Here is a 15,073-nt window from a genome sequence, read left to right on the forward strand (position 1 = left end):
GTATCATGGTCTTTTCCAATGAGTCGACTCATCTCATCAGGTGGCCAAAGTATTGGAGCTTCAGCATCAGTAATGCATCTATACTTGGGGTTTGAATAAATTTTTAAATTTTATTTTTTTCCAATAAGCATGAGATTCTTGAAACTGCCCTATTTTTGGTTGCTACAGTGCGTATAAATAGAGTAATGGAATCTCAGGTGCGTATATACTATTCTTCCATCATTTACTAACCATCTACACTGGTCCTATGGAGAAGGCAATGGCACCCCACTCCAGTACTCTTGCCTGGAAAATCCCATGGGTGGAGGAGCCTGGTAGGCTGCAGTCCATGGGGTTGCGAAGTCGGACACAACTGAGCGACTTCACTTTCCCTTTTCACTTTCATGCATTGGAGAAGGAAATGGCAACCCACTCCAGTGTTGTTGCCTGGAGAATCCCAGGGACGGGGGAGCCTGGTGGGCTGCCATCTATGGGGTCGCATAGAGTCGGGCACGACTGAAGCGACTTAGCAGCAGCAGCAGCAACACTGGTCCTAGAATTGGGCTAAACTTTGGGATTATGAGGTTTAATGAAGCAGAATTCTATCCTTAAGCTTTCCCTCTGAGGAGTCAGGGATATTAAAATATTTGCACTACAAAATTGAAAATATCATGGTAGAAGTTATTAGAGCAACTGAGTGAAAAGTAGTTAATAACTGATGAGGGGGTGGCCAGGCACATTTCCTACAAAAGGTCTGGGTATGGAAGCGTGGATTGCTTGCATCAAGCAGGAATGAAGGGAAAGAATTACCCAGCAGAGGAGCCCCATCCTTGGGAGGACATGCAGACAGCACGGAAACTTGTCAGAGGACTTCCTGTGGGGAAGTGGAGATGAAGGGGGTGTGTCCCCAAGTCAGCACCTCACCCTCTCTCATAATACTGGTCCTAACATTTTCCTCTTTTACTTCCTAAAGAGGCATTGCCTAAGACTCTAGGTGTTCCCCTACCTTTCCCTCTTCCCATCATAGTAAAGATCTCAAAAGCATGTTTTAAATTTCAGATTCAGTTTCTCCCCCCTGCCTTACTCATCCACAGGTCAGTCCGTAGCAACTATGTTCAAACACTCTAATAACATTACTTTGAATATATGGTTAATAAAGGCTATTCTCATCATAGGAAATGGAATATTTATAGTTCTCATGGAATTTTACTAGAGTTGCCAGACACAATACAAGAAACTGGATTTTAAATAAACTTAATTAGTAACATTTAAATTTCAGAAGAAAATGGAGTGGTTTTTTTTTTTGTTTGTTTGTTTTTTTAGTATAAGCATGTTTGATGCAGTATTTGAGATATGCTATTTTGAAATGGCAGTATTTTGAAATGCCAGGTTAGCTGGGATGCCTGTGTTTTTATTTACCAAATCTGGACTCTAAATTTTCCTTTTCTGCAGGTGAGACTAAACCATTCTATCTTGCTTCTCCGAGGAAATCTAAGCCAATTTCTTGGTGTTAGTTGTTCTTTCCCTATGACTCCTAAATCTCTACCTCCATCCAACATCTCTTCTTTGCTTCCAAAACAGTATATCCAGTGCCTACTGCACGTTTTATCCTGGTTGTCCTACAGGCACCAAAAACCACACATACCAGAGTAACCACGCTGTCTTTGTCTCAAACCTGCTTCCTGATTGCATTCTCCACATAGCAACGGGCACCACCACCAACCCAATCCAGTTACCAAAGTAGAAACCTGGGCGTCATTCTAGATTCAACCTTCCCCTCTCGCCTCCATTCCCCATTGCCCCACCCAGCCCAAAAGGATTGTTTATAGTTCTCCTTCTTAACATGGCTTAATTTGCCCCCTCTTCTGTAACTTACCTGGAATCTTCCTAGTTTATACTGTATCATGTCCACCAGCATATTAGGCTAGCCTCCAGTGCACTTCCCTGTTTCATGCATGTATGCAGACATACCGCACCCACATACATGCACACACGTGCTGTCTCTGACATCTCCAGAATTTCAAATTTGAATGCATTTCTTCTTACTCACTGTTCTTGGATAACTTTTTATTTTCTGTAGATAGGCCTGAAAACTATATCCAGTGTATGATGGATCATACACTCCAGGATCTGGCCCAGGCCAGCCTCTGTAGTCTTCCCTCGCAGGGATGCAAGAGCACGTGTGATCTGCGTTTTCCGTTGTCCCAAGCTTCCTGTGTAGCAGGCAGTCAGTGGTTTGTTGTATGAGAGTAGGCTAGAATTTTCACAGAGTGAAACCTGACATATCGTCAAGGAAGAGGACATTTAATGTGCTCTAATGAGAGAGGTATTATACTTGAGGGACTTCATATGAAACACGGTGTTTCAGAAATTATATAAAAATGAGCCCCAAATTTGGATTTATGTATGAGTGTCTATACATATAAATATTTAAATACATATAAACACTAACTGCCCCTAAGAAGTTGTACATTCATATAAATATTTAAGTACATTGAACCCACTTTACTCTTTGGTGTAGTCAAGAAATATTGCTGTTCTGAGTGTTTGAATCTTCTGATGAATTAATCATCATTTTTCTAACATTTAAACTAGATTAAAATACAGTCCACTCTACAATTACAGTGGTGTAATTAAACCTTTGTCACGTCAAAAGATAGTTCAGAGTACTGTGCATTTTATTTATCTGTGATAAGCAATTTTATTTCTGAACAGGGAAACCTGTTTTCAGACTATCGGTACTCATTCAGTGTCCCCAGACTCAAATAATTCATCTAACATATAATTAAAGTATCTCTAAAGTATATATACCACTTTATTTGACTAATAAATATTTTAGCTAATAAGGATTTTCCGCAGTCATAAGCTGAAATGTATAATTTAGAAGACAGTGGAAATAAACACTTCTTATAAGGTTTCAGAACTGCTCAGAGTATTGATATCAACTAGATATTTGTGCCGCATTTAATTTAAACTTCCAGATAATGTGTATGAATGAAGAGAAATTATAAATGGAGTAGGAAGTTTTACTTGTCATTAATAAAATTTCTTTTTGGCATGTCGGAACTAAAGCATTGGTCAAATTCATGTTGGATAACACAGTGCCATTTGAAGCTTCTGAGGATAATCTCTAGTTAGTAACAAGTGGAGCTTGGGGTATTATTAAGCGGAATTACAACAGCAATGCACCGCTGCGCAGAGAAATTCGTGGCATTTCCTCTAAACAGCATCTTTAAAAGTCTGGCTCCTAAAACTAATGTTGTGAAGCTTCAGTTCTTTTGAATTGAGACTCCAGGGAATAAGAGAGAGTCATAATTATTAGCTAGGAATTGATGCTAAATTTGTTTATTCACTGGTTTTCCACTACTTTCTATAGTATGTAAATGAGATCTTTACTTAGAAAAAGCTTTCCCACTCAGAGACAGTTGACAGCTGTTCAAGCCCAGGGGAGAAAGAAAACACAGCTTTCTCCTCGGCCTTTTCTTCTCCTTCAGCACGGCTTCCAGAGCCTCGCGGAGTTTTCCCAGAATCCCCTGTACAGGAGCTTTCACATTCTGATTGATTAGTCATCATATCCGGGCTTACCACTTTGCAGCTCCCTGGCTGACAATTGGACAGTATAAACTGGGCCCAGAAAATCCGCTTGCTCAGCACCATTGGAATCGTGGGCTGTTTAGCAAGGGATGTCTAATTCCCTGTGACTCTCACCAGTAAAGATGACATCAGAGTGATATGATTAACATGTTTTCAGAAAGAATCCTGGACACCTCATCAAAGCTTATAATACCGCCGTGAGATGTAGGGAGAGGCAGGCACACAGAGTTCAGTCCTTAGACCTTCAACCAGAGGAGCTTATAGGCTGGACTAAAGACTGGGGGAGGTGGGGCGGGGGACTCGCGGGAGGAGATGGGGATAGGTGGTTTTCAGTTTTCAGTTCCTCCACCTCTGTCTCCTGCACCCTCTGGCATTCTGCAATATCCCTAGGAAATAACTCAGTGATCGCACTTTCTACTGGATCTTGGTCTTGCTAAAGCGCCTCCCTAGGCAGAGAGAAGTCAAGCTATCCTGAGAGCTGACACTTGGCACTGATGATCCATTGTAGGTAGAATATTTGTCCCCAATTCTCCCCTCATCCCTTTTTTTCTGGGTAGACAGTCCCCAGATCTGACAGGCTTTAGCATCTCACTCAGGCACGGCTTCCTTAAGTACTCTGTGCTCCCAGAAATGCCGGCATCTCCTACACAACATCAGAACCCAGTGTCCTCTGTACCCTGATAGGAGGGTAGCTCAGAAATGATTCACATGAAGATGCTGATGGCTGACTTAAACTTAATATGTGACTTCCCTCAGGGTGATTTGGATTTAAAGCAGGAATGGTAGGTGAGCAAATATATGAATGTAAAGGGAAAAAACTCACGGCCACTGATGAAATGTAATCAGCTTGGTAGATGTGTGTAAGAGAATCAGTAGTGCTGAGGAGGTATTTCAATTTTCCTTCAAATTTAAGTGATAGGCTGGTATTAGGAATGCTTCCCAAGTGGCTCAGTGGTAAAGAATCTGCCTGTCAGCTCAGATTATGTAGCATGTGTATTGACATGTGTGTGTGTGTGTGTGTGTGTGTGTGTGTGTGTGTGTGTGTGTGTATACACTTCCCTGGTGGTTCAGATGATAAAGAATCCACCTCCTATGCAGGATACCTAGGTTTAATCCCTGGGTTGGGTAGATCCCCTGGAGGAAGGCATGGCAACCCATTCCAGTATTCCTGCTAGAGATTCCCCGTGGACAAAGGAGCCTGGCAGGCTACAATCCATGGGGTCACAAAGAGTCAGACACGAATTATTACTGTTAGGGCTTCCTAGGTAGCTCAAGTGGGAAAGAATCCACCTTCTGATTCAGGAGACACAGGAGATGCAGGTTCAATCCGTGGGTCAGGAAGATCCCCTGGAGTAGGAAATGGTGGCCCACTCCAGTATTCTTGCCTGGAAAAGCCCATGGACAGAGGAGTCCAGCAGCTACAGTCCATGTGGCTGCAAAGAGTGAACGTGGCTGAGCCACTGAGCATGCATGCCTGTTACTGTTAATGTGGTTGCTTGTTGTTTAGTCTCTAAGTCACGTGCTACTCTTACGCAACCCCATGGGCTATAGGTAAATACATATATTACATATTATATATGTTGTGTATATATATATAGAGAGAGTTATTAAATTGTGCTTTTACAAATAAATTGTCTTGGATTTGATTTTATGCAACCTGGCGCAAATTAAAACACCATTTAGTAAACAAAAGTCGACTAAAACCCTTACTAGTCTTAAATTGTTCCATTTTAGAATAAAATAGACTTACAGGGAGATAAGCTCTATGGCCCCCAGAAAAGAAGTAAATATTTCATCAGCCACCATAAATAGATCTCTGTTAGGGAATATATACATACGTGTACATGAAAATATTTTCCATGTCTCTTAAATTCTTCTATAGTTTTCACTCTGTGTACGCATCATGATGAATATGTCTATATAGTAAAATGCATATACATATATTAACATATAGAAAGAAAAAGACTTTTGGTGCTCAGTCATGTCTAACTCTTTTGTAATGCTATGGACTATAGCCCACCAGACTCCTCTGTCCATGGGATTTCCCAGACAAGAATACTGGAGTGGGTTCCCATTTCCTTCTCCAGGGAATCTTCCTGACCCAGGGATGGAACCCACATCTCCTGCACTGGCAGGTGGGTTCTATACTGCTGAGCCACTTCAGCTTCCCATACATACAGCTGTAAAGAGTTCAGTTCATTCTCTCAGTCATGTCTGACTCTTTGCGACCCCATGGACTGCAGCACGCTAGGCCTCCCTGTCCATCACCAACTCCTGGAGTTTACTCAGACTCATGTCCATTGAGTCAGTGATGCCATCCAACCATCTCATCCTCTGTCATCCCCTTTAACACTGGCTCCCCCAAAATGGGAAAGTCCGACCCTTAGGAAGTCAAGTCTGCCTCTTACAGGAAAGGAAAGTCTTGTCCCTCCTGTGCCCTCTTAGCACGGATGGGCTTCTCGTTTGAGGGCACGCGACAGAGGGGCTGCCATCCCGGCTCAGTGGTACCTGATGATGCTGCTGAAGTGACCACACAGTGGTGCTCAGGGTGAAGCTTGGTTGGTCTCCACCGCTGCTCTGCATGACTGCAGACACGTCCCTGAATATAGTTTAGCATAGTTCTCCGCTGTATATCACTTTTGAGTGGGTGCGCTGGGCCATCCAGCATGCACATACTACATTTCAAATGAAAAGAGGTGATGATCCAGCTGCAGAGTGACCAGTTCAGTGCCAGGGCAGAGCAGGGCGATTAACATTCTTCTTCCGGTTGGCCACTTAGAGTTTTCCTGCTAACACAGAGCTGGAACCTAGCAGATGCTCAATTAATGTTTGCTGAGTAGGTGAGTGAGGAATAGATGCCTTCTGTGTATTCTGTGAGGTCTTTACCTAGATCTTCAATATGATGCTGTCTAAAGAAAATAAGACTGTAGCAGGACATAATTTTTATTTAAAAATTTATTTTCAGTTCAGTTCAGTCGCTCAGTCATATCCGACTCTGAGACCCCATGGACTGCAGGATGCCAGGTTTCCCTGTCCATCACCAACTCCTGGAGCTTACTCAGACTCATGTCCATCAAGTCGGTGATGCCATCCAACCATCTCATCCTCTGTCGTCCCCTTCTTTTCCCACCTCCAATCTTTGTCAGCATCAAGGTCTTCTCAAATGAGTCAGTTCTTTGCATCAGATTGCCAAAATATTGGAGTCTCAGCTTCAGCATCAGTCCTTCTAGTGAATATTCAGGACTGATTTCCTTTAGGATGGACTGGTTGGATCTCCTTGCAATCCAAGGGACTCTCAAGAATCTTCTCCAACACCACAATTCAAAAGCATCAATTCTTTGGTACTCAGTTTTCTTTATAGTCTGACTCTCACATTCATACATGACTACTGGAAAAAACATAGCCTTGACTAGATGGACCTTTGTTGGCAAAGTAATGTCTCTGCTTTTTAATATGCTGTCTAGGTTGGTCATAGCTAATTCAATTTTAATTTATAAAATATTCAAAGTAATACAAATACTAAAGATTTTTTTTCTTTAACACAACATACATTAGTAGGAGATTTTAAAATCACCATTGACATTTATAGAGTTCATACTAAATAATACTGTCTACATTTTATATGGCTTTCAAAATGTGACATAAAAAATACTAATTATTTATCTTGCATATCCAAGCACATGTGGTCTAGGAAAGTAGGTTCTGCTCTTCCTCTCCTATCTTTCTGTTCTTTAAGTAAAATATGAGCTCTCTTCTGCTGTCATTTCTAGAGTCCCCATCTCCAGTTGGGCTAGAGTGAGATTCCCTTTCTTCCCACAAGCTTTGTGTTCCAGGGTGCACAGTGAGACAGATCTTAACATCTGAAGAGACCCTAGTGACCTTGGACTGGCTTGCTGACTGTGGTCAGAAAGGTACCATTTTCACCAGTTCACAGAATACATCCCTGGGAGGTCTGGAGAGTAAATGCGTGAGATTCAGAAGCTGGTAGAAGTGGAGGAAAGAGGAGGTGCTTGGAACTTCAGGACTCTTTCTTTCTTTAACAATGCACATTTATTTGAACCCTCTTTGTCTTCCATTTCTATATGTGAGTGACAAAACCAAGTGTTTTAAGGCTCCTTGCAGTGGTTCAAAGTCTCCTTGAGTATTTCCTCCTGACTTAAGCGTTGGCCCATCCGTAGGCTCTTAGGTGTATGTGTGTGTTTTAAATAACATGACCACTTTAGGTACAGAAGATAAATGGCAGTTAGAGTCTGTGTTAATGCTTTTTATGCCAGTGAAAGGTATTTTTTAAATGAAGAATATCCTTATTCTGAAGTGTATATTGTACCAGTAGGGCTTCCCAGGCAGCTCAGAGGTAAGGAATCTGCCTGCCAGTGCAGTCTGGGTTTGATCCCTGGGTTAGGAAGTTCCCCTGGAGGAGGAAATGGCAATCCACTCCAGTATTCTTGCCGGGAAAGTGTAATGGGCAGAAGAGACCGGTGGGCTACAGTCCATGGGGTTGCAAAGAGTCAGAGCATGCTCAGTGCACACACATATTATACATGTATGTAACAACATTTTATTTATTTCAATTAAAAGGCAGGAATTTGGGATGCTAGAATGTCTTCAGTTGAAGGCAAGCCTGGTACAATTTTTTCTGTGGCTTGAGATTCTCTGTATACCCTTCATGGAATCTGACAGAATGCAGCATATAAATACAGCAAGCACCTCCTAATATTGTTCATGTAGGTAGCATGACGTCCTAAAAATCAAGACACCGAGGGCTTTTATCTGTCACTAACATTAACCGAATAAGAGATGGGAGCTGAGATCAGTCATCATTACGGTCTATTCCAGCTTTAACAAGCTATTAATGAGATGCTGATTGTCAAACTGAAAATGTCCATTTTGTTGGTCGAAGGAGCCACGTTTGCATGGGGGGCCCTGAACCACTCTGAATGTTAATATGTGCTACAGGATTTGCAGCAAATGAAAACACAAGTGCTGCTAAAATGCGTTTATAGAAAAAGAATGATTATTTTACTTGAAAAGCCACAGGGTAGCCTGTAGAATGTAATGCAGGGAGTCTTGGCGAATATACGAGAATAAGCACGGAGGGTGTTATCTGAGCCTACGTTGTAAGGAGAATCCAAATGATCCAATAAGTCCCCCATCATTTTCCACTTGCAAAGAAGACAGCTAGCTTTTATGTTTCAGTCTTCATTTTAAAGCAAAACCCAGAAGGGATGACTGCAGTGGAGGACCCAAGGCTGTTGGAAGGAAGTCTCCATGTGGCATCTCATCTTTACCTTTAACCTTTAGAAAATATAATTGACTCGTGGCAATTTTATGTTAAATTATATTTTGTTGTGAGTTAGATCGTATGCAAAATACTGTGGACATTCACCATGGCTGTGTGAAAACTTTGTTGGGTGAATATTTCAACTCCCTTTCACACTCTACCTTTCATCTCATTGCTGACCCTAAAGAAAAATAAAGTCCATTTTGTATTAGTTTGCTAGGGTCTGCCATAGCTAAATACACAGCCTTGGAGGCTTAAACAGCAGGCATGTATTTTTGTCATAGTGCTGGAGGCTTGAGTCCAAGATCAAGATGCTGGCTGGCTTGTGTGTGTCTGTGTGTGTGTTCTATATGGACAGCCTTCCTGTTGCATTAGAGACCCCTTATGACCTCATTTAACTTTACCTCTTTAAAGGGTCTGTCTCCAAGTACAGTCACACTGGGAATTTGTTCTTCAATATATGAATTTTAGGGGGCATAATTCAGCTCATAACAACCTTTAAAATTATTTTTGATTATAATCCTCACTTTCTTGCAAATTTAAATTCTGTGACTGATGATATTTACACACTTTCTTTTCTAATCTGATTCCAATTGAAAAATAAAACATAAGCCTAAGAGGATTTTTTTTTCCCTTAGGGAATTCTAGTCTGGTATCCAAAATTGAAATGTAAGTCCATTTCTTAAAGGAGAGAAATAATAATCGCCTTCTGCTTCCGGTATGTTAGAAATGCGAAGGCAGGACTTACTTCTGAATCCATATGTAAAGGGTACTCAGTTCTTCAGATGAAAGCTATAGAAAAGATACAGTGTTCCATGGTATTCTCCAATGCCATTGTAAGATTTAGTAATCCTTCACTCATTCATTCACTGATAAATTTTTAATAAATACTTACTATGCGTCAATCACTATTCTAAGCATTAGAGCGACAATGTACAGCAAAGTTTCTCCCCTCAGGGAACTCAAAATTTCCTAGTGTGAAAAAAAACAGAAAAAAAATGCTCACTCTTTCTCACATAGAATAACCTCTTTTTCTATGTTTACCCTTCAGTTACACTCATGCCATCTTTACGGCTTAGCTCTCATTGCTAACCTCAGTCATTTTCCCTGGGGGAGACAGTACTGAGACAGAAATGAAATCAACTGTTTTACTGTGTGCTCATTTATAAAATGATGGTTTAGACGGGATCAGTGGTTCTCAGTCCTGGTTGTCCATTAGCATCACCTGGGGGGCTTTGAAAATATACCTTGGACCCTAGAGATTCCAATTTGTTTGATCTTTGATGTATCGTGACCTTTGATGCATTGAAAAAGATCTGTGAGTGATTCCAAAGTGCAGTCACAATTGAGAGTACCTGAGTAGACGATCACCAAGACCCCTCACTGATCTGAGAGGTTATATCTCCATGACAAAAGTTAGGGATTTCTAGATTTTTCTTCCCCAGTTCTGAAGTTATGCTCTTAAATAAGGTGGGAGAATTATTTATGTTCCTCAGCATGTGTGTGTGTGTTGCAGGGACTCTTGTTACTGCTGCTTCTAAGAATCAATCTCACCTCTCAGGAAGTTTGAATTAAACTAAATTTCTATGAAAACCAGCTAGTTTAAATGTAGCCTAAGTGGAAAGTACAGGGAAAGTGACATAAAATGAAACTGGACAGATAGGGAGGACCTTTCCTAGTATGCTTTGGGTTTACTGTGAGAGTAATTGTTTGCCATTGAGAAAACACCCAACAGTGGAGAGAGCTAAAGAGGTCAGTGGTTTAAAGAGATCAAATGGGTGAACAGTAGAGAATGTATAAAAAGGGGGCACAACACAGACAATTGGAATATCAGAGGCCTTTGCAAACAACCCAGAGGAGAAATGGTGAGGGCTGAAACTACAGCAGGAGGGTGGAAACAGAAGGTTATGTCGAGAGACTTTGAAAGAATTAAACAAAAACAAAACAAAAACTGATGGTAAATAAAGCAACCCCTAATTTTAATTTTGGTAAATGGGTGGTTTGGTTAATCTACTGAAAAAAAGGAAGAACATAGGAGGGGCAGATTTGGGTAATGATTTTACAAACATACTGAGAAAAAAAAATTAAAAAATAAAAAAAAACATACTGAGTTTGCAGGAAATTTAAGGAGAATTATTCTAGAAATAACATGATTTATAGCAACCTGGATATTATCATACTAAGAAAAGTAAGTTAGAAAGAGCAAGACAGATACTATATGGTATTGTTTATATGCGGAGTCTAAACTGTGGCACAGAGGAACCTATCTGTGAAACAGATATAGACTTACAGACACAGAGAAGACACACAGATACAGACACACAGACACACAGATACACAGACACACAGACTCACAGGCACAGAGAAAAGGTTTGTAGCTGCCAAGAGGAAGGGGAGCTAGGGGAGGGGTGGATTAGAGTGTGTGGCTACTGGATGCCAACTATTCTATATTAGCATATAGAAGAGAAAACAACAGGGTCCTATTCTATAGCACAGTATCGTGTGATAATGAATCACACACACACACACATATAACTGAATCACTTTGCAGTAGAGCAGAAATTAACATTGTAAAGCAACTGTACGTCAATTTTAAAAATGAGAAAGTGCTTCCCTCATGGTCTAGTGATTAAGATTCTGTGCTTCCAATGGAAGGGACCTGGATTTTCTCCCTGCCCAGGGAAGTTCCACAGGTCATGCTAAGTTTAAAAAAAGAAAAAGAAAAGGAGAGTTCTTCAATATAGTCAGGCCCTTAAGGAAAAAAGATTTGAGCCCCAGGGGAAAAGAAAATTGTGATGTTGTTAATTATATTGAAAGCAAAGGAGATGGAAGAAATTGTTTTCAGTGAATGTGTAGTTTGGGAGGAAGTCACGGACAGATTCTTAGTTTAAGGTAATAGAGATCGTGATTTAAAAAAAAAAAAAATAGACAAGCAAAATCTTGCCCCTGATGCTGGGAAAGATGGAGGGCAAGAGGAGAAGGGGGCAACAGTGGGATGAGATGGTTGGATGGCATCACTGACTCAATGGACATGAGTTTGAACAAGCTCAGGGAGATACTGAAGGACAGAGAAGCCTGGTGTGCTGCTGTTCATGGGGTCAGAAAGAGTCAGACGTGACTTAGTGACTGAACAACAACAATAAGCGGAATCTTGAACCAAGTAACCTCCTGGAGCTTGAAGGGGAAGAGAATTTCAATAAGGAGGAGGAGGTCAGCGTGGAGGCAGAGTAATGGCCGCTCCATGTTTCGAGCTCCAATTTTCTGATTGCTTTGTGTGCGTTGATTCACTTCATTCTCATAATAACTCTAAAAGGTGAGTTGTCACCTCATTGTATAGAGAGGAGAATGTAAGTGTAGCTAGTATTTGCCAAAGAGTGTATAGTTAATTAATAGCACCATAAGGATGTGAGCCTAGAGGGTCTTACCCTAGAAGTCACGCTTGTGATGACCCTGCTGAGCAGCAGCTGGATGAAGAGTGACGACAGGGAAGTGTCCCCTGGACGTCAGTCTTTGGCCTTGGTGAGAGCAGAGTTTAGTAAACAGTGTGGATCCCAAACTGTGCGTGTGTGTGTGTGTGTGGGCATGGTGGGGGTGGGGAAGGGTGGGCAGCGTAGAAGAGAGAATTAGAAGAAAATGTGATCTTTTACATGCCTCATGTATGAAGAAAGCCACAGAGTAAGATGATACCTTGAGGATGACTTGGTACAAAAGGAGCATTAGATTTAAAGACGGAAGAGAGGACTATTCTTACATTCTGCTAAGAAATACTGGAGAGAAGCGCAAAGATGGAGACATAGACGATAAGTCAGTGATGGTAGCTTTACATGAACGTCAGGGGTGGAGAGGAACCAGAATGTTGGGGAAGAATCAGTACTGACTCCCCTTCCCAGTGAGAGAAGGAAAGAGAGAATATAAGAATTAACAGCAGAAAAGGGCAAGACAGTCGCAAACAACTACTTACTCCAAGGCCACGTTCATTCCTCACACCTACGGGTAAGGAGGACACAGTCCGCTCAGAGGCTCTGCTCACCCTTGACTGTATGCATCGTTGTGCTCTAACTTTCTCAACAGGCATCAATATCCCCAGCTCACACGCTCAGTATAGAGCCATCTTTCCCAGTCAGCACATTCTTCAAGTTTTATTTATTGAATTAATATTTCCTCTTCTCTGTAAGGAGGAAGGCCAGCACCAAGCAAAAAAAAAAACAAAAACCTCTCAATCAAAGACTAGCGCAGGACAGCCTCTTGCATAGCATGTGTCTGGGGTGACCCAGGAGGAGTCTGAGATTGATTTGCAGTCTCTGCTACCTCTTGGTGTGCAGAATGAGGTGAGTACCACAGGTAACACATCCAGTCAGATTGGCAGTGATGGGCCTGCCAGTGGAAAGGATGTGAGCTGAATTAATAACACTTCCAACTTCAGCCGAAAGAACCTGGGAGGAGAGATGTCTTCACGTGAAATCCCCAGTGCAGACTCTCTCCCCTTCTCACTTAACAGGAGGAGTGGTTGCAAAGGGCAACTTCAACAACTTTCCACTGGCAGCCCAGTCACCGTCAATCTAACTTAAAATAGAGAGGGGATGTCAGCACTCCAGAAAGCACGCGTCCCCCGAGACATAGGCACGGCTTTCGTGTTCAATCACTGTGTTTAATTCAATTATCTGCCCCCGCCACCCCGAACTGTCTGCCTTACAAAGAAGGTTTGGGAGGAGACGGATGCTTGTGCAAGTCCCCAAAGATGCACGTTCTTTATTAGGGAATTCAATAAAGGATAAGCTGTTACTCACCCAGCTGCTTCCTCTGGGAAGTCATCATGGGGCTCCAGCTGCCTGTAGTAGAAGGATGACTGGGTCTATGCCATGAATTGATTTTTCTTTTTTTTTTTTTTTTTTAGATTGGAGTCAGCTAATTGTCTTTCTTTAAAAAGAGGGTTTATGTCAAATGACACTTAAAATTTTCATGTTTTTTTAATATGCAGAAACCACCACAGATTCATATTCTGCTGTAGAATTTTCAGAATCCAGATACTGAGATAGATTTCTAATTAGGTTTGATGATTTTCTTTCTTTCCTTCCTTTGTCTTACCCGTTTTCTCATTCGCCCGTTGTAAGAGACTGTTAGGGCTTCCCTGCTGGCTCGCTGGTAAAGAATCTACTTGCCAATGCAGGAGCCTTGAGTTCGATTCCTGGTTTGGGAAGAACCCCTGGAGAAGGAAATGGCAACCCACTCCAGGATTCTTGCCTAGGAAATCCCTTGGACAGAGGAGCCCAATGGGCTACAGTCCGTGGGGTCGCAAAAAAGTCAGACATGACAGAACAACAACTGCATTAACAAGGAACTCATGAAGTGTAGGGACAAATGCATAGACTGTATCAGAGATCATCAGTTGGAGAAAGCGAGGCTAAGCTGATTTTTCCATCACAAGTCACAAATCTTCAAATTGTTTCAGAGTACAATGGATTGTTATTACACCTGATTAAACTGGTAATATCCATGATGATATGAACCAGTGTTCTCTAAATTCTAGCCTATATAGACCCTCTTTAAGAAAAGAGATATTTGCAGGACCACAATAACATGTTCTGTCTCAATTTTCAGAAATATTGGCTAGGCATTCCAGGTCTTAGTCCATGAAGATATCTTTTACCTGCAAATCATCAAGCGAAGTATAAAATCCATCTTTATAGTGGTAAAAATCATTTCAGATTCCAGTTGCCAATGGAAAGTTCAAAAAAAGCAGCCAAAAAAAAAAAACAAAACAAAACATAAAACCTTGCGGATCCTACAAGTTTATATCTGCAGAATCAATTTAAAAAACACTACTTTCAGCACTTTTTAACCATAACTTTTTAAAAAACTGATGCTGGGAAAGATTGAAAGTGGGAAGAGAAGGGGATGACAGAGGATGAGATGGTTGGATGGCATCACCGACTCATTGCACATGAGTTTGAATAAACTCCGGGAGTTGGTGATGGACAGGGAGGCCTGGCGTGCTGCAGTCCATGGGGTTGCAAAGAGTCGGACATGACTGAATGACTGAACTGAACTAAATCAAAACTTGAAACTTGTCAAGGATTCTTTTTTTTATGTGTTACATTGCCAGCTTTCTTTTACCATTAATTCATTCTGAATTAATGGGAATCCTGCTCCCATATTTTCCCCATCTTTGTAAGATCTGAATCGTAAGGAAAGGAAAGGATTGGTAACAAAAATGAATGT

At 41.4% G+C, this 15,073-nt stretch overlaps 1 protein-coding gene across 2 annotated transcripts in view; it reads left to right on the forward strand.

Moving 5' to 3' along the window:
- The window catches only part of DCC (DCC netrin 1 receptor), a 1,280,644-nt gene that overhangs the window by 635,395 nt on the left and 630,176 nt on the right, over nucleotides 1-15,073 (forward strand). The window lies entirely within an intron of this gene.

The sequence above is a fragment of the Ovis aries genome, chromosome 23 (assembly GCF_016772045.2).
Source record: "Ovis aries strain OAR_USU_Benz2616 breed Rambouillet chromosome 23, ARS-UI_Ramb_v3.0, whole genome shotgun sequence".
Taxonomy (NCBI): domain Eukaryota; kingdom Metazoa; phylum Chordata; class Mammalia; order Artiodactyla; family Bovidae; genus Ovis; species Ovis aries.